The sequence below is a fragment of the Enhydra lutris genome, unplaced genomic scaffold (assembly GCF_002288905.1).
Source record: "Enhydra lutris kenyoni isolate GAN:26980312 unplaced genomic scaffold, ASM228890v2 scaffoldscaffold93, whole genome shotgun sequence".
Taxonomy (NCBI): domain Eukaryota; kingdom Metazoa; phylum Chordata; class Mammalia; order Carnivora; family Mustelidae; genus Enhydra; species Enhydra lutris.
In genome coordinates, this window is record NW_019154177.1 from 2,004,445 (window position 1) to 2,025,290 (window position 20,846).

Consider the following 20,846-nt stretch of genomic DNA (forward strand, 5'->3'; position numbering starts at 1 on the left):
GGAGAGGGTAAGGGAAGTGGGATTGGAAACAGGCAGAAGATAAGCGTGGTGTAGTTTAACAGAGGCCACCAGCAGATCTCTCAGGGATATTTGAGCCTGGAACGGCCCTTCAGAAATGTCCATAGGAGGAGGGGAGGACTTTATACTCTTCCATCAACCAGTCTTGGATTTAAGCATCCCCAATGGTGGGTGTAAATTTGAGCAAGGTGCCTCTTCTGTTGAGGACAGTTCTCAGAGACCAACTCAGTGGTGAGCCACCGGCTGTCAACATTTCTGAAGTTGAGAAAAGAGTACCACCATCCTTGAGCACAACCTCACCGGTGCAAAAGTATCCTCACAGTTCTTTTGACAACCATGGGTCAGACACATGCTGGTCTTTGTTATAGTTAAGGTGTGTGGAATCATATTAAACAAGATGTAAGTGAAAGGGCTACTACATCTGGCTCTGTGGCTTAGTTGGTTAAAGCGCCTGTCTAGTAAACAGGAGATCCTGGGTTCAAATCCCAGCAGGGCCTGTTTCCTTGCTTTATTCCTGGTTTTTATGATTTATCCTCCTATGTTTTCTGTAGGTGAGTAGGAACCAACTTGAATTTACACAGGATGACTCTTGTAATACTCAGGGTTTGAGAAGAATTCCCAATACATATACCAAGAGTTATTAAAGGACTCAGAATATTTGTGCTAGTCATGATATTTGCAGGAGGTGAGTAGCCTAGCTGAGGTTTCCCTCTTTTGTCCTACCATTTGAGATCAAGTGACAGAGACTCAACCACTTTTTTTTTTTTTGAGACTCAACCACTTTAAAAACATGCCCTTTCAGACATTTTTTGTATTACTAAGAAATTACTGACTACTAAGAAAGGATTACTTTCTTGTGGATTGCTGAGCATCTGGAAATGCAAAGATGTTAGATGCCTATTTGTAAAGTTCCTTAAATTTGAATCTAATGGATTTGAATCTAATGGATGACATCATGTAACTCGGGAAAGTCTGAGTGGCTAAGAGTACTAAATAATAAAAGGTAGCTACTCTGGAAGACAATTTTAACCATATCCTGGACATTCACAATTGTGTCTTTGCTGAAGGGAGTTCTCTCTCATGGAAATACTATTTCTTTCCTACACAAGTTATTCTTTATTCAAACCACCTCCCCTATTAAATGTTCCCTGGCTTGGGATCCTTAGGCAGACAGCTCTCTTCTTTTGTGCTATTAAAGTAGACATGCTACTGTTTTAGGTCAGCTATGTGGTTCTTTCTTTTTCTTATCTAGCTATTCATTGGTAATGTTGGACACTGGATAGTTTGGTGAATTCACTTGAATGAAATATCCATTAAAAGAAGAAAGATAAAGCATGGCCATGAAGAGAAATGGCAGAGAAGGAGAAATGGTTGGGAAGTATGTCCACTCAGTGTCTAACCAGGAAATTTTAGGTGTGAAACAAATGTGGTGATGACCATACTGGGGATACCTACTTCCAGAAATCATTACTCTTCAGACTCAGCTGAGATCTTCTAAATTCATCTGTCCCTGTCACCTGTTGTCACACTTTCTTCTCTGTGTTGGGATTGTTTAATGCTGAGTCTATGTCTACAATTCCACATACACAGCACATCAAACTTGGGAATGTCAAGCACTCTTAGATGGTTAAGTTTTAAGTTCTTGAGTCTTATACCCACACCATGATTGCAGCTGGAAGAATCTCAAGCATTTGGTGCTTTCCAGTGCTGATGTCCACATCTTGACTCATTGCAGAATTTCTGGAGTTGATCTTTTCTCCCTCAGAATTTCTTTATCAACTCTAAACCTCTTAGCTGCCTGCCTGGAGGGGATCTCCCCAAATATCCACATCTAAGACAGATCTCTCCGTAACTTCAAATTCATATTTCCATCTCCATTGGGATTTCATATAGGTACTGCTGGCACAGGGCACCGTAAACTCAACTGACATTAAACCCATTGGAAACCTGTGGTTAACCTTGATTCCTCCCACCATCAAATCATCACAAAGTCCTGCTGACTTTGCCTTCAACATGTGTAAGATGTCTTTCCCTTCTTTTCCTTCTGTTGGTCCCTATTTGGGGGACCATAAGGGACCATAAGCTATAATAGCCTCCTCTTGTTCCCCCCGTCTTCAAGATTGATCCTCAAAGCCATTCTTGACACGTGTATTCTACAATAGTTAGGAGTAGTATCTTATAAGTGCTGACTAGATCAAGTTGATCAGTTACTAGCTATGGTTCAAATCCTCTATATCCTAGTTATTTCCCCTTTTCTTTCAGCTTCTCATCAGCTACTCAAAGGAGTCCTTAAAATCACCAATCATAGTTTTGGTTGTTCTATTTCTTATTCTCATTTTCTCAGTTTTGCTTCGTTTAAGAATAAATCTTCTTGGTGAATTGATCATTTTATTGTTATTGGATGTATCTCTTTATCTTTGATCTTACTTTTTACCTTGGAGTCTACTCTGTCTGATATTGATATATATCCGATATTGATATAATGGTTTGTGTTTTCAAGGTATATCTTCCCTCACCACTGTACTTTCAACCTGTCATCTTTATTCATCTTATGTGTCTCTTGTAACCAGGGTACAGTTGGCTCCTGTTTTTCTTTGTTTTATTTTACTATTTAACATGCCATTCTCTGCCTTTTAATTATGTGTTTATCTCATTACATGAAATGCAATTATTTATTTTTGGATTTAAGCCCATCATCAAGTTAATTGTTTTCCATTTGTCCCACTTGTTTTTTGTTTTTTGGGGTTTTTTTCTCTGTCTTTCTTTGATTTATTTATTTGTTATTCCATTTAACCTTTGTTTGACCTAAAATGTAGATCATTCCCCTCCAGCTGCTTTTAAGATTTTTTAGATTTTGATTTTCAAGCATTTCGGTATAATTTGGGTAGCTACAATTTTCTTTATGGTTATCCTGGGTGTCATTTGCTGAGTTTATTGAAACAATAAGTTGATGTGACTTCTTTCCCCATTGAGATGTGTCCTTAAGATTAGTGCATTTTAATTATGTAAATTACACTTTGATTTTTTTTTTTTTCAAGAAGTCTTCACTGATGACATCTGTACTCCAAGAATTAATGGTTAGGTTCCAAATTCTCTCCTCATATTCAGATTAAAGTGTACCTTCCCCTCTTTGGAAGGCACATCCTGTATTTTCTCTGATTTGGCCCACATATTCCCATTTAATCTCATTTATTTCCATCCTCTGCTTCAAATTCTTGGATATCCTCCTGCCACCAACATCATGCCAACCCCATTCAGCTCCCAATGACAAAATCCCCTTTCTAACCTCTCTGCATCGGGTTATGAAGAGCATACTCTTCATATGCTCTTATGAAGAGCATATTCTTCATCTATGGCATCTCAGATCTGGTGTCATTTTCTCTAGAAAACCATCTGGGGCACTGGGTAGTTTCCAGTTTTTTGGCTGTTCTAAACAGGCTTCTCTGAACATTATAGTAGATGTATTTGGCAAACACTTTGCTACTGGTATATGATAATGTTAACTTGGTAAAGGGAAATCCCTCCAGGAAAAAGACCTGGGGCATCAAGAAATATTTACTTTTACCAAAGCACTGGTCTATGGAGTTTCCGTAGTGTAGTGGTTATCACATTTGCCTAACACGCGAAAGGTCCCCGGTTCGAAACCGGGCGGAAACACATGATTTCTTCTGAATCTATTTCATTTTAGATAATGAACTTGTATTTTCTTTTGAGAGTCTCAAACTTAAAAACAAATGCGAATATTTGAGACCCCAAAATATGCCACTTTAGCATAAGGATGATTTTGAGCTGAGAGCAATTAAGAAAAAACAAACAGGAAGGGCTCTCTGTCTTCCTCCTGTCTGCCTCAAAGCAGGGCATAAAAGTCCCTTTGTGAAGATGTTCCCCTCTCATCTCCCATACCAGAGGAGGAGAACTACTCTGATCACTAAAGATGGAAAGTCAGCACCAATATGAGTCTGCAGAAACAAATCCCACTAAAATTACCCCCGCTTCCGCTAGTTTCCGCTTATAGTTACCGTCCCACAAATGTTTCCCCTAAAAGCCCAAACTCCCCTTTTCGTTGTCTACCCACTTCCCTACAATATTGTTAAATGGTATAAAAGCTTTCAAGTTTAATTGCTTCTTTGGGTTCTCACTTCTTTCCTGGGAAGACTTCATGCATGTAAAATTAAAATAAAAAATATCCACATCAACAAAATTTGTACTTTTTCTCCTATCAATCTGTCCTTTGTCAGTTGGACTCATAGGCCCCTGCCACAAACCTAACAGAATAGAGGAAAAATTCTTCTTCCTTACATATGGAAATTGTGACAGTCCGGGCTTTGGGAATTTGAAGAAAATACACACGTACCCAAAAAGATGTTAAGGAAGAAGCATGCAATCTGAAGCCAGGGATACTTGAGCTTGAACCATAATTCATATGGTTCCATACAAAATAAATAAGGTACCTAGTGTGTTAAAGGACCATGAGTGATATGCAGAAAAATAAAGAACGGAGAGGAGCACTGGAACGAGGGAAGTGTAGAGCTTAGATATAATGTTCAGGCTGTGTTTCCTGATAAGTTTCCCGATAAAGCACCTGAAGTAGGTAAGAGGCTGGGTTATACCTATAGCAAAGCAAGAACAGCCCAGCAGAGGTACAGTGGGAGAAATGAGATCTCGGGCAACTCTGCAGCCCAAGTGGGGACTTTGGCATTCACTCTGATGAAAGCAGAAGATGTTTTTGCGTTTTGAGCAAAGCTGTGCTCAGAGTGTTTTGTGTTCAAAAAGATCTCTCTGGTTGAGTTTTTTGTAAAGCTGGAAAGGGTGGAAGAAAGGAAACCTATTAAGGGGTTTTTGCAATATTGCATGTCAGAAATGCAGGTGTCGTGGGCCAAGGTGATAGCAGTTGGGTGGTGAGAAGTTTTTCGGATCTGGATGCATTTAGAGGGGAGAGGAAAAGAGAAGCCCCTCACATATGTGGAATGAAAGAATAATTGAAGTCAAGAGTTTTACTAAGATTTTTGCCTAACTATTGGAAAAGTTGAAATTGCCTTTAAGTGAAATATGGAAGCTTGGGCTTGGAGAAGGTTTTGAGGGGACACTCAGGAACCAGTCATCCTCTGTCTTCTAACATACTACACGGTAAATGACATATACCTGTCTTCAGTCTAATGAGTGAAATACCAAGAAGAGGGGCTGTGATGGCCGAGTGGTTAAGGCGTTGGACTCGAAATCCAATGGGGTCTCCCCGCGCAGGTTCAAATCCTGCTCACAGCGGTATACCTTTTGGTGTGGGGCCCACAGCTTGAAACTTCTTCAAAACTAAATGGCTCCTTGCCCAGCACTGCAGAGAAATCCCTACAGCGGATGTTCCAATTTATAACTCAAATCCTTTAGGAGGGCGGCGCTAGCTGGTTATGAGTTCCACCATCTTCTTCGGCATCTGGGCGCATGGGAACCGCCAGAGCTTGGGCTCCCTCCCCACTGTCCACACCGAACTTCAGACTGGAGCGCTCAGAAACACGGAGTGCGTGGAGGTAAAGTTGTTAAATGTGGCAAATGTCTGATCACAGCAGCAAAGAGAACACAGGAGACTTGAAATTTGGGGGATTAGGTGCCCTTTCTGATTATAGAGAGCCAGCAACTTCCTTAAAGGCATTTTCAGGCAGCAATCTTTAGTGTTTGTACTGATATCAAAGGCTGGTGAGAGCCACAAAAAATTTAGGATAATACTGCATTATATTGAGGGGGTGGGGGGAAGTGATGTGGGGAAGCTGAGGGGCAGGTGGTGCTTTCTGAAGGGGTGGGAGGGAAGGGGAAAAAATACTGCATTATATTTGCCACTCTTTGCAGCACTTTTTACAAATGAGGAAACTGAGGCACAGAGAAGATAAATTTTGACTTCTGACTTTGCCTTTTCAAGCCCATATGCAACCTCGTCTCCTCAGTGGACTAAACCTCTCTTTTATAAGCACTTTCACATTTCAGCTATTTCATCAACTTTGAAGAGCTAAGAAAAATTTAAGCCAATTTTGTATTTGTTAGTAAGTGGGTTCCTGGTTTCCAAGTTTCTTGTGAAATGCAATTCTTAAAATGTATACTTCTATCGAATTCTTGCCTCCTTATTGCATTTTGTGTTTTTTGCATTTTGTGTTTTTTGCAATTTGTGGGCAGGGGAATATTATGGCTGGGGGAGGGCCGTAACGGAGAGCTCAGAACTAGGCAAGAATATAAACTGGGCAAGGAATGAAGAAAGAACGTGGAAACTGAGTTGGTGGAGATATGTTCAAGTAAAACAACAAAACAAAAGCAAAACAAACAGCTACGAAGCACCGAACAAGCTTCCAATGAACACAGGCAGAAAATGAGTGAAGACTGACCTTTTTTCAATGAAAACATTTTATGTAAACGTGGATTATGCAAACAAGTCACAAAATAAATTATGCTTTCCCAGAATTGGTACAGATTTTGTACCTAATTGCTGTCTCAATTAAAAAATCAACCACTTCTTCATCTGATAGGAATTGTGTATAGGAACGGAAAATACAAGTATGAAAAGTGCTGTGACAGGTGAGGGCCAGTGGCATGATGGGTAATGTGTCTGACTACGGATTGGAAGGTTCCAGGTTCGACTTCTGGCTGGCTGGCTGAGCTTATATTTTCTTCACACTTCCTAGGTACTTTAAAACAAAACAAAAAAACATTGAAGCGATCCTTAAAGTTTTTCGAATACCCTTTCTAGGAATTGATCCTTCACTTTCAGGGATGCTCTCCCACACCCGCTGTCAGCTGAGTCCGAAGGAGAAGTCACAAGCATCAAAGGAGTGATCCTCTAAGATTTTCTTCTTTCATCCCTTCTTGAACTTGAGACAGGAGATTGGCCGGAAAAGACCATTAGAGGGAAGGTTTTAAAATCAAAGAAACTCTAAAGAAAAATAACTTTTCTTCCAGTATCTTCTCCATTGATATTTTTTCCCCATTGGAAAGAGTCCTCACCGAGAGTTCTCTCGCACAGTTCCTTCCTGGTGTGACACCAGCAAAGAGAAGGGGGACAGACATCTCCTGGGGATAAGTGGAGGTAAGGAAGGTTCGGTGGGAGCGACTCTTTGCCTCAGTTGGCCCCTTTAGACCTGAAGGCCGCTGTCGCCGCTCCTCCCTGCGAGGCCCCACGTATGCGGCCAAGTTCATGGGGACAGAGGCCGCGGGGGGGAGGGGCAGAGAATCAACAGGAATTCCTTATTTTGCAAAGGTAAACAGCAGGGAAAAGATGAGAGTGTAAGGAAGACCTGGGAGGTGGTAGCTGTCGGGCTGCCTCTGGACAGACAAGCCTCCTCCCTATATGTCGTGGCTGCGCGTGGAGGCTGGAGAGAAATCACTGCCAAGTGGGGGAAAAGTCCTCAAACCAACCCAGAAGATCATCTTCATATGTGGACCCGTTTCCGAACGTGTAGCTTGTCTCCTCCGTGTACACGGCAGATGACTTGCAGTCATCGCGCGAGCCGTCGGGGGCGGAGACCAAACCTGAGAAAGCGGGTGCGCAGCCTCGCCGGCAGGTGCACGAAGGCCGACGACCGCGCAGAGTCGCACTGGGAGCCCAGTCCTCGCCGCCGCCGGGAGGGAGGGTTTCGATGAAAGGGAGGGAACAAGCACAGACCCGACGGGAGCACCGGCCGCGTCTCGCTGCTCCAGCCCACCGAGCCTCTCTGGCCACGCTGCTCATGACTCCATTTCTCCCCAGAAGCTTCTTTAACGTGCCCAGTTAATACTGTCTCCCGAGTGTCACTAAAAACTGAGCACACATAGTTCGAAAACTCCTCAGCTTCCCCTTTCCCAAACACACCTGCCTGGCTCCCACGCTGCTCCCTCGAGTTTCCTCAGTAAAGTCTTCCTAGCAGCTGTACGTTACTTTTTATTAAAAGCAAAGCCAGACGAAAACACACAGCCGTCTTGTTGAGTGTGACAATGTCTGAAGTCTCGACTCTGGCCCCTGGCAATTCGGGGTTATGGGTAGAGTCAGGCAGGCAGAAGGCCAAAATAACCAACCTGGCCCGTACGGGGATCGAACCCGCGACCTTGGCGTTATTAGCACCACGCTCTAACCAACTGAGCTAACCGGCCACTCTCAGCTGAGGTAAAAAAAAAAGTTAGGTTCCTCTACATTTTTGTTTGAAACTAAAGGGAATTACTTCTCTTCCCGTTCCCCTTCCTTCTAAGGGAACCATATTCACAGACTGTATTAAACCATATTCACAGACTGTACCGAGGAGTCTACATTCTTCCAGCTCTTCGGATTTGGAGAAGAAAATCCACGGAGAAACTTGTGTGCAGAGGCTGAGTCTATATTTGTGGAGGGTGCACTGTAGCCGGATTTTCAGTCGTTGGTGAAGGGAGTCCCCCCTTTTTAGAGAAGCACGTCTGTAGCATTGGATGACAAATTGCACGCTTGTCTTTCATGACTTGTAACTTAATGACCCGTTAAGTTCAGGTTGTTTCAAGGCGAGGAAACGAAGAGGAGCGGAGGAGGAAAGGATCCCGAGCCCCCAGGGTCGCGGAAGACCCGCAGACACCTGCACTGACGTCATCAGCCATGCGGTCCGCGGCTGGACGGCTTGTCACACGCTAAGTCCGGGTGACTTATTGTCCTGTTAGGCCGTGGGAGAAAGGGGCCGCGGAGGTTTGCAGAGGGCGAGGTGGTACCGGCGCCCCGCTGAGCTTTCAAGTTCTCACCCAAGGGCCCAGAGGTTGCGGGGTGCGAGCCGAGGGACCCCCGCCCCGGGCAGCGGAGGCCGGAGTTGGAGAGATGCCTCCGCGGTGCCCAGCGAGCCTACTGGCTTCCTCAGCAGGAGACAGGTGGGAGGCGTCCCTAGTGTTAGTTCACTTGTAACTTTCCAACTTTCTTGCTGACCTACCCCTAGACAGTTGTCAGCGAATACTTGTTTTCGGAGCTAACTGAATCAGCAGGTAATGACGTTGTTGATTTGAAAGCGGACGCGGGCGCAGGAGAGAAGCTTGAGCCTCCAGCGTCCACAGTTCAAGGTCGAGCGCGGAGTCCCCGCGGATCTTCCACCTGGCATTCTTCCAGTCTGCGGGGCTCTCGTCCGCGGCCCAGGGCTCCTCGACCCCACACGAAGGGACACTCTCCGACGTGGCCTCTGCAGGCTGCGTCCTCCTTGTCGCCGCGGTGAACTGCCTCCCCAACCGTGTCCCGGACCCCGGGGTCCGCAGGCAAAGCCACCGTGAAGCACCTCGCTTGGGTCCGGGGCTTGCAACCCCAAAACGATTACTCTTGGCTCCTTCCTCCCCTGGACAAACGGAGTTTCCTGGGTGGCAGACCTCCCCGACTTTTCCGACTCCGCCCTAGGGTGTCCGGGAGGATTACGCACGCCAAGCACTCGCTCTCCTAGAAAAACCAGCACCTCACCAGTTGGCAAAACCCAAGATGTGGGTCTGTTGTCCTCACCCCCACCTGCAGCTACCTCCGGCGTAGACTGAGAGGGCTCCAGATCCCCGGAACTGTATTTTTCCGGAGCCTGCTTGTGAATGAAATATTGGGTATGAACCGTTATTAGTAGTGATTCCAGATCAATAGAAGGGCTCATTAAAAGATCCGTCCTTAACATTACACCATGGTACAGAACGAATCTCCACCGATCTTAGACTCCAACTTCCCCCAAATCCTCCTCGGAGGCCACCAGAGCGCTGGGTTTCTTGTATATCCTCCCCAAAATATTCCACGCGTCTTCTCGCATACCTTTAAATACCTCCACCTACATTGCTGGCAATACACAAGGGAACATCGACCGTAAATGCAAGAAGATTTCAAATTCTGTGTGTTATATTCCAGATTAGAGTCTATGATTTATCCAACACTGTCTCAGGAAAAATAATAGTATTAAGAATCTCTATTACATTTTACAGTATGTGCATATGCATAAATACCACCAAACAGAATCTTAGTAAATACTCTTAAAATTCAGTTTATGCTTACACTACCATTCCTGCCACTAGGCCTGTCCCCGCAGCTGAAAACCAAATGCTGTGTAAGATAGGCAAAACTTTTTACAGGATGCAAAGTGCTGACAATAATGTAAGGTTCTGGAAGGCCCAGAACTAAGTGAAGGCAGGAAGAGAGGTAATTAAGTGAAGAATTGAAAGTGCCCATGCCCTGATTCTTATAGATGCATTTAAGAACACCCAAGTGCTCTGAAAAAGGCATTGGGGAGGTTTTCTTTACCTCAAGGGATTGCTGGAAGCAATTAGGTGTATGGACAGAGAATTGTATTTTGCCAAAGAATTTACACAAGCCCTTTCTGTGAATGAGGGTAAATATGTCTGTAGCTCCTTTCCACATAACCGGCATTGTGGACTCAACTTATTTGAAGGTGATTGACATACAGTATAGGTGGGTAGTCAACGGTTAACTCATTTCCAATCAGCAAGGAAAAAGTCAACGACATTTGCAAAAAGACCAACATCCTCTGCCGAGACCCGGGATTGAACCAGGGACCTTTAGATCTTCAGTCTAACGCTCTCCCAACTGAGCTATCTCGGCCAACCCGCAGGGTGTTTCTTGTCAATTACTTTTGAAATAACCTCTTCTGAAAAGCCTATTTCCTTTTTTGGATTCAACACTTCAGGAAAAGCAAAGTCTTTGTCTTGTTTTCTGCAAATGTAACATTTTGCCCATTTCAAGAATAAATGTACCAACATAAAAATTAGGCAATGGGGAAACATACTGGAAGTTTCCTAAGTATTATAGGAAGAACAAAAAAACAGTGATGATGAACATTTTATATATAGTTTCTAAGGATATGAATTAGTTGCAATGTAGTGATTCAAATCTTCCTGCTGGAGGAATTCAAGACAACACCATTTGGAATAAATTCTAGTTCAAACCATAAATATTTTTTATTATTTCAGTTGTTTTTATTCCTTTCCCCTTTCATTCTATTAAGGTATAAATTAATACAGTAAAGTACGCATATCTTAAGCACACAGGTAATGATTTTTACAAATTTACATTCCTATGTAACTGCCTTGGCTCCCTCAGGACCCCTCTTCTTTGCCGTCCTCCCAGAGTTAACCACTGGTCTGAATTCTCACTTTATGTGCTGTCATTTATTTTGTAATTTCGTATACATTAAATCAAATTGCATCTGCATTCTTCTGTCTGGCTTCTTTCACTCAATATTGCCTTTGAGATTCATCGGTGTTTTTACCTGTGAAAACAGTTTCTTCCTTTTCATCAACTCCCATTTGGTCACACCACAATGTACTTGTCCATTTTAATGCTGACGGGTGCTTGGTTTCCAGTTCTAGGTTACAAAAATCATGGAACATTTTCGTGCAAATTTTAGGTGAACATAAACACTAATCTATCAGATGAATAGATACATATATACATACATGGGTACCTGGATATGCAGATATGTGTATGAAATTGCTGGGTCACATATGCTGGATATATGTATGTTTAACTTTATTAGGTGTTGCTAAACAGTTTTCCAAAATGCATGTATTAGTGTACATTCTTAACAATGATGTGCGAGGCTTCTGGTCACTCCACAGACCAGCCAATACTGATATTGTCAACCATTTTAATTGTGGCTCTTCAGGCCAGGATGTAGTGGGGTTTCTTTGTGAATTTAACTTGTATATTTTGATGACTAAGGACACTAATTATTAACAGGGAAGAGAGTAAGATATTTTTGGTGTTTCTTTATATTTTTTCAAACATTTACATCATAGGAGTATCTATTATTTGGGTAATTGAAAAAAATAATAATTTAGCATATCTTCTATCAAAAATTACATGAAATATTTGCAGTCAACAAACCCTACCTCCTATATAATGCAAAACGTTATAGTATTTAGGTAGGGACAAGGCCAAACACAAATCTTTCCTCATTTGCTCAAACCTGCTGATAGGGCCAAACACAGATCCTTCCCCGCTCACTCCTAGCCAAGTTCCTATTCTTTGTCTCATGAGTGATTAGCCAAGATGAGAGCTCTTTGTCCCTGTGTTTCCCCTAGTTCAATGATTCGAGAAAGACTCACAGGACTCAGCATATAGTTGTCCTCACAGCTACTATTTAGTATAGCCAAAGGATACAAAGCAGAGTCAGCAAAAGGAAAAGACACATGGAATAAAGTCTGGAGGAAACCAGGTGCAAGTCACACAGGATGGGCTTCATTCCTTCCATGCAAAATCGTGACAACACATGAAAAACATCCACCAGGGAAGTTCACTAAAGATTTGGTATCCAAGATACTTGGGGGAGGCTTCCTAGCATATATCCAAAATCCAGACCAAGAAAGCAAGCAGGTGCTCAGCACAAACCATATGGTTTGCATGAACAGTGTAGGCAGTGAGCCACTCCTGTCATCTGGGAAATGGTGGGAACTCTCTTAAAATGTAAGCTCCCAGATGCCAGTCAAGGGCCCATCTTGCCCGCAGGCCTTTCCAAGGAGAATAGTCTCAGGCCTGCTGTACCAACTTTTTCTGCACAATCCCCTTGAGAGTAGCTAGACACCCAAATGAACACTTCAAATTCATATGACTGAAGCTTCTCCAATGCAAAACAATTCCAAACAATCTCATCTGGAAGTCGTGATCCCTGTGAAAGTCTACGGCAGGCTACCCTGCAGAGAGCACTCTGGTCCTTCAATCCGGGGTGTTCTCCTGATCGCAAGAGCCTAACTAAAGTCAGTGTCCTTGTTTACCTGGTTTTTGTCTTTGACAGGTTGGTGTCCTGAGTCACGCAGAAGTAAAAGACCACCTGGGACACCCAGCTCATCCGCCCAGACAGAGTCCTCCCAAGCCTGCTGTGCTCCTTTCCTCGTGGGACCCTACAGGAAGCCCAGCCCCTCATCCAGGTACTCCTGACAGGCATCCGTGGTAGCTTAGTAAGGATTTCATTGCACTTCTTGGTTTGAGAATTCTTTTGGTTTGGTTTTGTTGCTGGCTTTTGTTTAAACTTGGTATCATGGGTCTCTCCAAGTCTACCCCTAAACCCCTTCAAAAGCCCCCACCATGACGTGCTTTGGCACTACGGTGACAATTCAGTTTATTTCCCCAAAAAATGGCAGAATTCAACTCCTAGAACCATCTCTTCGTTATGTCCTTACCTAAGATAACAAAGTCTTTCCACTTCTGAAACAGCTAAGGTTATTTATAATCATATTACCTCTTATGTTGACCTTTTAAAATGACTTTATCCTTTAGAGCATTTTAAATTTACATAAAAATTGTATGGAAAGCACTAGGTTCCCATATCCCCTCTTCTCCCAACTTCAGAGATTTCCCTATTATTAATGTCTTGTGATATGTTCGTTAGGATGGATGAACCAAGATTGATGCATTGTTACTAGCTAAAGCCCCAGTTTACCTTAGGATCTACTCTTTGCGTTGCACAATTCGATGGATTTGCATAATGCATTAGTTGAATGATTAGTAGGCATTGCGATGTAGCGTGAGGCTACTATTGACCTGATGACGTGTCAGAAGGAGGATTATCAGGTCTCCGTGGACCACCAGCAACTGAAACTGTCAAAAGTGAAGCCGTGTGTAAGGGGGGATTTCTGTGCAGACGGTCCTTGTCTTACGATGGTTCAACTGACAGTGGGGAAAAGCAATACACATTCAGTAGAAATCGTGCTTTGACTTTTGATCTTCTCCCAGGCTGTGATGTGGGTGGGGTCCTCTCTGGTGACGCCGGGCAGCGAGCCACAGCTCCCGGTCAGCCATGGGACCACTAGGGCCAACCACCTACTCACTCACTAAAAACCATTCTGTCCCCAGACAGCCATCCTGTTTCCATTGTTCCATCCTGTTTCAGTACAGTGTTCAGTGAACTGTGTGAGATGCTTAACACATTATTACAAAATAAGCTTTGTGTTAGATTACTGCCCAGCTCGAGGCTCATGTAAGCATCCTGAACACATTTAAGGTGGGTGAAACCAAGCTACCGTGTTCTCTAGGTTAAGTGTATTAAATGCATTTTTGACTTGTAGTATTTTCAATTTATGATGGGTTTATGGGGACATACCCCGTTGTAAGTCAGGAGAGATCTGTATTTGTAAATATTTTCTATTCATTTCCCTTGATCGTTGTTTTATATTTTGTCTTCCAGCCCGTTTCTGCCTTCTCTGTCCTTAACATTGTCCATGATTCTCACCAGCTGTGAGTCTCTGCTTCTGTGAGTCATTCGCTCTGCCCCTCTCTCCAGGTTCTGGGTCAGCAGGCTGCCCTGTGACCTCAATATTCGGATATAGCTAAGGAGAGTTACTGATTTTCAGAGTGTTCAGCTTTTCTCTTGTTCCGAGGATGAGAGTGGTGAGTCCCAAACTTTTCACATGTGAGAGCACAAACAGAAAGTCGTCTGTCACTTGGATACATAGGCAGCTATATATTGTTTCTCAGTAACTTGTGATCCTACTTAGTTAGCTGTTTACTATTTACTAGTTTGCTATTACTATTTACTATTTACTAGTTTGATATTTTTCCTCCTCAAATCAAATCCTTATGACATTTGCACCTAAAACCGGCTGAGATTTCCCAGTGGGCTCCTAGAAAATGAGCAAAGACTTGCTCTTTAATATTGTAAAAAGAGAGGTGTTAGAAATAATTAAATTTATTTGCTGAGTTACTATCGATCAGTTTCCTGAGAAGCGTTGTTAAATTAGAAGAGAGTTTAGCCTTCCACCTGAGTCCATCAAACAGCAAAGTGTGAGGGCAGAGTCCCCTAGACTTCCCTCACTTCTGACATTATTTGCAAGTTTTGAGGTTTCCCAAAAACACCTTTGGTTTGGATAATTTGCTAGAAGGTGTCACAGAACTCCTCAAAGCTGTTATACTTACTGGTTACAGCTTATTATAAGGAAAAGAGACAGATTAAAATCTGCCAAAAGAAAATACACATAAAGCAGACCCTGGCAGAGTTCCAAAATGATACTCCTGTTGTCCTCGGGGCCAGTTACCCTCCTGGCATCGATGTGTGACAAGGCACAGAGTATTGTCAGTTTGAGAAGCTCACCTAAACGTCCATGTCCAGAGTTTTTATTGGGGTTTCATTATATCGGCCTAAGCCCTTGATGACCCGTGTGCTTGAACTCACTCTCTGGGCTGACTGATAGGGTGACAGAGCCCTCACCCTAAATCACAGGGTTGGTCTTTCTGACATGACTACCACATGTGGCCATATACACCCTAAAAAGATGTCTAATTGTTAGGTATGACATGGATTATCTCCCAAGAGCTGAAGCAAAGGCCAGGCCTCTCTTTTTCGCCACGTGGGAAGGGATAGGCTGCTTTCCACACACTCAGCTAGAACGGTATCTGGCAAAGAAGAGAATGGAAGTCATGCTATTTTTTTTTTTGAGAAACTAATAACATTGGTAAAATAAAGGAAATGTTCAACCTTGGGGGAGGGGGGGTGGTGGGCAGGGGCCTGCCCCTGAGCTCCCAGGGAAGCTCTCCTCTAACATTTACCCAGGTCAGAATGACTCAGCAAAATTGCAGAGCATGGGCTCTATTTCTGCCCCAGCACTTAGTACAACTGTTTCCTTACAGAAAATAACCAAAAAGGAGCTTTCCAAGCATAAAGATAAGAAAAATCTTTAAACCTTCCTGGTTCCTGTTAAAGTCATACTGCCTTGCACATGCTGAAAACACAAGATGAAGTCTGTAACTTTCTGGAATGTTCATCATGATGATTTGTAACTTTTTAAAAATGTAAAAAAACATATATAACCCTGTACGAGATGTTCCCTCCCTAGAGAACTCTTCTTTGTGAAGATTGTGTATCCGGGGCAGCTGACCTAACTTGGACTCAGATAAAAGTCTCTTCTTTGCTCTTTAAAAATCGGAGTAGGGAGGACCTTTATACCTACGGATATCTGGAACTACAGGAATGTATTACCTAGGCAAAAAATAAAAATTAACATAATTGTTATATGAAATAGAATTTGGAGGTGACAAAAGACACAAAAGTAGGCCATATTTGTAATGGGTAAATCCGCTTGTAAAGGTTTTTAAGGATCTGGGTCTTTTCAGTCTGCACCAGAAATAGAAATGGAAGCCAGGGGAAATAAACAAATAGTAAAGAGACCCAAAGGGTCAAAATTAGAAAAAATGTTTCTTGTGGAACAATTTAAAATTGTATCACTCCATAAATAGTTTTTTTAAAAAGTGACTGGACAGAGGGCACCTGAGTGGTGCAGCTGGTTAAGCGTTGGACTCCTGGTTTCCCTCAGGTCATGATCTTGGGGCCTGGGGTCAGGAAATTTTTAAAAGTAGGCCATCTGGCCCTTTCTGATGGCAGAGTGAGGTCTAGGGATGGGGGGTTGTTACTTTACAAGGGACCTAAAACAAGCTCATTACCAATTCTCCTTGTCAGCCAAGCATATATATTAATCCTCATTTAGCAGAACCAAAAGTCAACTCTAGAAAAGCCTTGAGTTGTAGTGTTTGAAATACCCAGTATTTTCACCTGGAACAATCAAAAGAAACACATTTTTTTTTTTCCTCCTCCTCATTCCCATCCAAACCACCTCACTTTTTCCTCCTTTCTTTGCTGTCTTCCTCTTCTCCCACCAAAGTTCTGAGTTTATGCCACTGCACCATTTTGAGACTCTATGGATATTTTTAAATATTTTCTACATGTCACAAATGGACTATGTAATTAAAAGTTTTTTTTAAAAAGTCATGGTAATTGTCCTCAGTAAGCAAACTAGCAGAAAAGACAATTGTGTATATAAATACATCTTTTTTACAATGAAGTAAATGCAGATTTGATACTACAAATCATCTATAAGTAAGAAGGAAGAAACCATCAGATTTTTTTCCTGGAATGCACAGCAATCCCGTCCTGTACATTGAAGAATAGCGTTCTAGGTAGAGAAAGGAGTCAAACAAGCCTCCTGGTTTTTTTTATCTGCACTAGCAAATCCCTTCTTTGACCTTTGACTTTACATTCTTTAGTGAAAGAAACTGCTAGACAAAACACAACTCTCTTGTTAGTAGTATTCATTTCTCAGTATCTATGTTTAACCTTCATTTTCCTAAAAGAAATGAATTAAGTCAGTAAAACAAAAGAAACTCTCACCTCAAGGGGTTTGGGGGGGGGACATAGAGGGAGCAAAGAACAGAGGCCTCCCTGAGACCACAGGTAGAAAAAGTTTACTGAGAGGGAGAGTCAGGAATTGAGTGGGGATACTAAAGAAACAAAAGCAGTTAAAATATAGTCCTTGTCCCACCTCCCCCATCCCCCCTCCCCCCAAACTGCAGGAGCTTCTGATCCAGTAAGTGAGGGAGGAAAGCAAAGAGAAGCCTGAGCTAATGCATCAGGGGCCTGGCCCAGCAGGCAAAGCTCACAGGGGAGCATGGGGGCGGGGGTGAGTAATACAGGCACGTGGTCTCCGGGGGAGAAGTGAAGAGAAAGAGAAAGAGAAAAGAGCCAGGGCAAAATGAGGGTATTTATCAAGAACAGAGGACTTTGGGAACATGGACTATGAGCAGGGAAATGCTGATAGACATTAGGAGGTAAGAGAGAATGAGGACGACTCGGTAACAGGTGAACACGGGGACACAGAGAAGAAGGAATCAAAAATGAATCCCTTGCAGAGATGAGCACAGCATTATACTAAGTAAAAGTCTAACACAGAAGGCCACTGACTGCATGTCCCCATTTACTCAAAATTCTAGAAAAGGCAACAGGATAGCAATGGAAAGCACATCAGTGGTGGCCAGGGCAGGTGCGCCAGGAAGGACGGATCCCGCAGCGAAGGAGGAGACTCGGGGAGGGTGCTGTTCTTCATCTCATACAGGGTTTGTGATGACCCCAGCCAAGTAGGGCCTCCTCACAGATGGGCCCAGCATAAGCCCCAGAAGCCGGGAATGTGCTGCTCGCAGGGCGAAAGGGACTTTGCAGACAAGCTAAAAGTAAGGATCTGGAAATAGGGAGGTCATTATGCAGGGGGTCCGATATAATGACAGGGTCCTTTGAAAGATGGAAGAGAGGCGTTAGAGTCAGAAAAGAAAATGTGACAACAGAAGCGAAGACCAGAGTCCTTCACTAGCCGACTTGGGAGGCAGAAGGTGACTAAGAGCCAGGGAATGTGGGCAGGCTCTGGAAGGCGGAACAGGCGAGAGAAAGGACTCTCGCCCAGAGCATCCAGAAGACCACGGCCCAGCCAGCAGCCTGATTTCAGTGCGGGAGAGTCACTTTAGGCCCCGGCCTATAAAACCCCAAGACAACAATTTTGTGCTGTTTTAAGCCACTAAGTCGGTGAAACTTACTAAAAAGGAGACATGAGAAAACTGCAGTGCTGTTTTCTGTTTTGAACAACTCCACAGAAGCCGGTGTGATCAGAGTCATTGCAGGGTTGTCACATCAAGCCATGGAAGCTAGGGACAGCCTGGTCCCTGAAGGTCAGAGACTCCCAGAGCAAGCAGCATTTACCCCTGGGGACACTTCTTTGTGCCTCTGACAAGTTTACTGTCACACTGTTTCCTCACATGCCGCTTGGTCAGGCCTTAACTGGGATCATAAATAACGTCACATCAGGTGTTAGCTTTATGAAAATGATGGGATCGTGTCTTCTGTTGAAACACGTGCTGATATGAGGTCTTTTTCTCCTTGCTCTCTGAGGGTGCTTCTGGGGACACACGCACAGAGAGGCCTTTGCCATGGTTCTTCCCTCTGTCCCCACAGGTCTTGGACTGTGTGTATCCACGACCTTCTTCCTGCCCTCCAGGCCACTGCTGAAATGCCACCTGCCAGAGAGGGGGGCCTTCCTAACAGCCCCACCTAATACGGCACCCAGACATACCTTGGGATCTCCTCTCCCCCATCCTGTTTTTAGTTTGCTCTATAAAACTGCATCTACTTGTGTATTTACTTTTAGCTGTCACTGTGGATTCCTCCCAACTAGAACTTACCTTCCAAGCCCAGAGACTTCCTCTTTCTCAGTCGCTGCAGTGACCTTGCCTTGAAACGCACCTGGCGTTACATGTTTGTTACATGACCACATTGGAGAAAAAGAGCACAGGAGAGGGAGTGGCTTGAAGTTTGATGGTTTTCTCACGTGTTGCTGTGACAGACCTACGGGATTTTGGTCAGAAGAGCAGGTTGGTCTGCAGGACGCCTGGCTCTGGGTTCAAAGGGGAGGACGGGTGGGGGAGAAATGGTACCCGGTCATCAGTATCTACAGAGAGGTCATGATCAAGGGCATGAATGTAATACAGAGAATGTGTATATGATCAGGAGGACAGAACTGTCAGGAATATCATACTGAAGGAACAGAATAGGAGAGCCCCCAGAGACAGAATAAATCCGGGAGAGACTGGATCGAAGCAGAGTAACCTTGAATCATCCACGGCAGATCCAGCGTCAGAATGAATGTAGTTGTCCAAACAGGACTTGTTTTATTTTCTGATGAAAATACATACCCAGCCACCCTACCCGATGTTTGACTGCTGGAGGCTGGCTGGTGAGACTCAAATCACAGTAAGATTTCACAGGTGGAATTCAGCAACCTCACCGCGCCCTGTGGCATCCGAGCAAAGTTGCTCTTTCCCGGTTCGGGGGGCGGCTTCCGCACCTCCCCGAGCTCCGGTCGCTGACCCCAGAGCTGACCCCGGGAGGTGGCCCGGGGAGCTGACCCAGGAGATGACCCCGGAGCTGACCAAACCACCGCAGAGCGCAGGACCCAGGTTTTCCGCTCCCCTGCGCAGTTCCCTAAGAGCTGAGGACTCCTTTAAAGAAAGCAGCAGGTAACAGCTAAGGGGGTTCCTCCGAAGGTGTGCAATGTCTGTACCGTCTCAGGTGGAGGAGAACTTCCTTGGGTAAATTCCATTTGCCTCCTCTCGTCTGTGGTTTCTTCCGGTTCGAAAACTACCCAATGCCCTCCTTCATCGTGGGAATATCCGCGGTCTCAGCATGGAAAATAAAATTTTCCTTCGAAGATTTCAGCTTTTTCTTCGAAGAGGAGGGGGGGAAATGCATTAGAATAAGAATCTGAAATCGCAAAGGGAAGAAAACATGCTCCAGGTGAGGCTCGAACTCACAACCTCGGCATCACCCGCACATATACTGCTGTATAAGTACCGCGCGCTAACCGATTGCGCCACTGGAGCATGCTTTCCCCGCGGCGCCGGCGCGCGCTCTACGGAGCCTCGGGCCAGGGCGCGCCCGTCCCCGCGCCGCAGCGGAAGCGCGCCGAGCCCCGGGATCGCCCCCCGCACCTGCCGCCCGCCGGGCTGCGGAGCAGAGCGAGGCCGTCTGCACGCCTCCCTCCCTCCGTCCGGGGAGAGCGCAGTGCTTCTTCCCCCTGGGCCACCGGCGACCCGGGACGCGTCCTTCAGGCGCCCCGAGCAACAGCGGAGGAGAGAGCGCGCGCGGACTCCGGCTCCCCCCGCCTTCGCCGCAAGAAGGGAAACGCGTCCGTGGAAGGCGCCAGCCGTGTGGCCAAGGCGCGTCGGTTCGGGGATGCTCCCAGCGGCCCCGGGACCCCGGGAGCCGAGTCCGCCAGCCCCGGCTCCGCGCGGCCCCGGGCGGCACCCGGCAGCTGCGCCTCCCGTCGCCCATGTCCTCCCGGGCCTGCCTAAAAGCCGCGATCCGAGGCAGAGCCGGATTAGGCAGCCGGCAGATCGGGCAATCTGCCGGATCGTGACCTCTCCTCGTTCGTGCCGCTGGTCACCTCGGCCAAGGCGGTGTCCACACCCCCTCCCCCGCGCCCCTGCACCTGTCTCGGTCTCGCCGTCGCGCCCGCCCCTGATCCTCGCCCCCTCCCCGGGGCCTCTCGGGAGAAAGGCCAGTTGTGGGCATTTCTCCGTTTGCTTG

General features: G+C 45.0%; 1 protein-coding gene and 6 non-coding genes across 7 annotated transcripts in view; 4 read left to right on the plus strand and 3 right to left on the minus strand.

Annotated features, from left to right (window-relative positions):
• LOC111138601 overlaps positions 1-20,846 on the plus strand; it is an 896,555-nt gene that overhangs the window by 723,567 nt on the left and 152,142 nt on the right. The gene's annotated exons all lie outside the window — the stretch shown is intronic.
• On the plus strand, positions 442-515 carry TRNAT-AGU. The gene has a single exon. It is a non-coding gene; the product is annotated as a tRNA-Thr (tRNA).
• Positions 3,603-3,675, plus strand: TRNAV-AAC. The gene has a single exon. It is a non-coding gene; the product is annotated as a tRNA-Val (tRNA).
• Positions 5,199-5,280, plus strand: TRNAS-CGA. The gene has a single exon. It is a non-coding gene; the product is annotated as a tRNA-Ser (tRNA).
• On the minus strand, positions 8,048-8,121 carry TRNAI-AAU. The gene has a single exon. It is a non-coding gene; the product is annotated as a tRNA-Ile (tRNA).
• TRNAF-GAA lies at positions 10,483-10,555 on the minus strand. Its single transcript has one exon. It is a non-coding gene; the product is annotated as a tRNA-Phe (tRNA).
• Positions 20,047-20,140, minus strand: TRNAI-UAU. Its single transcript has 2 exons — positions 20,103-20,140; positions 20,047-20,082 (listed from the first exon to the last, which is right to left on the minus strand). It is a non-coding gene; the product is annotated as a tRNA-Ile (tRNA).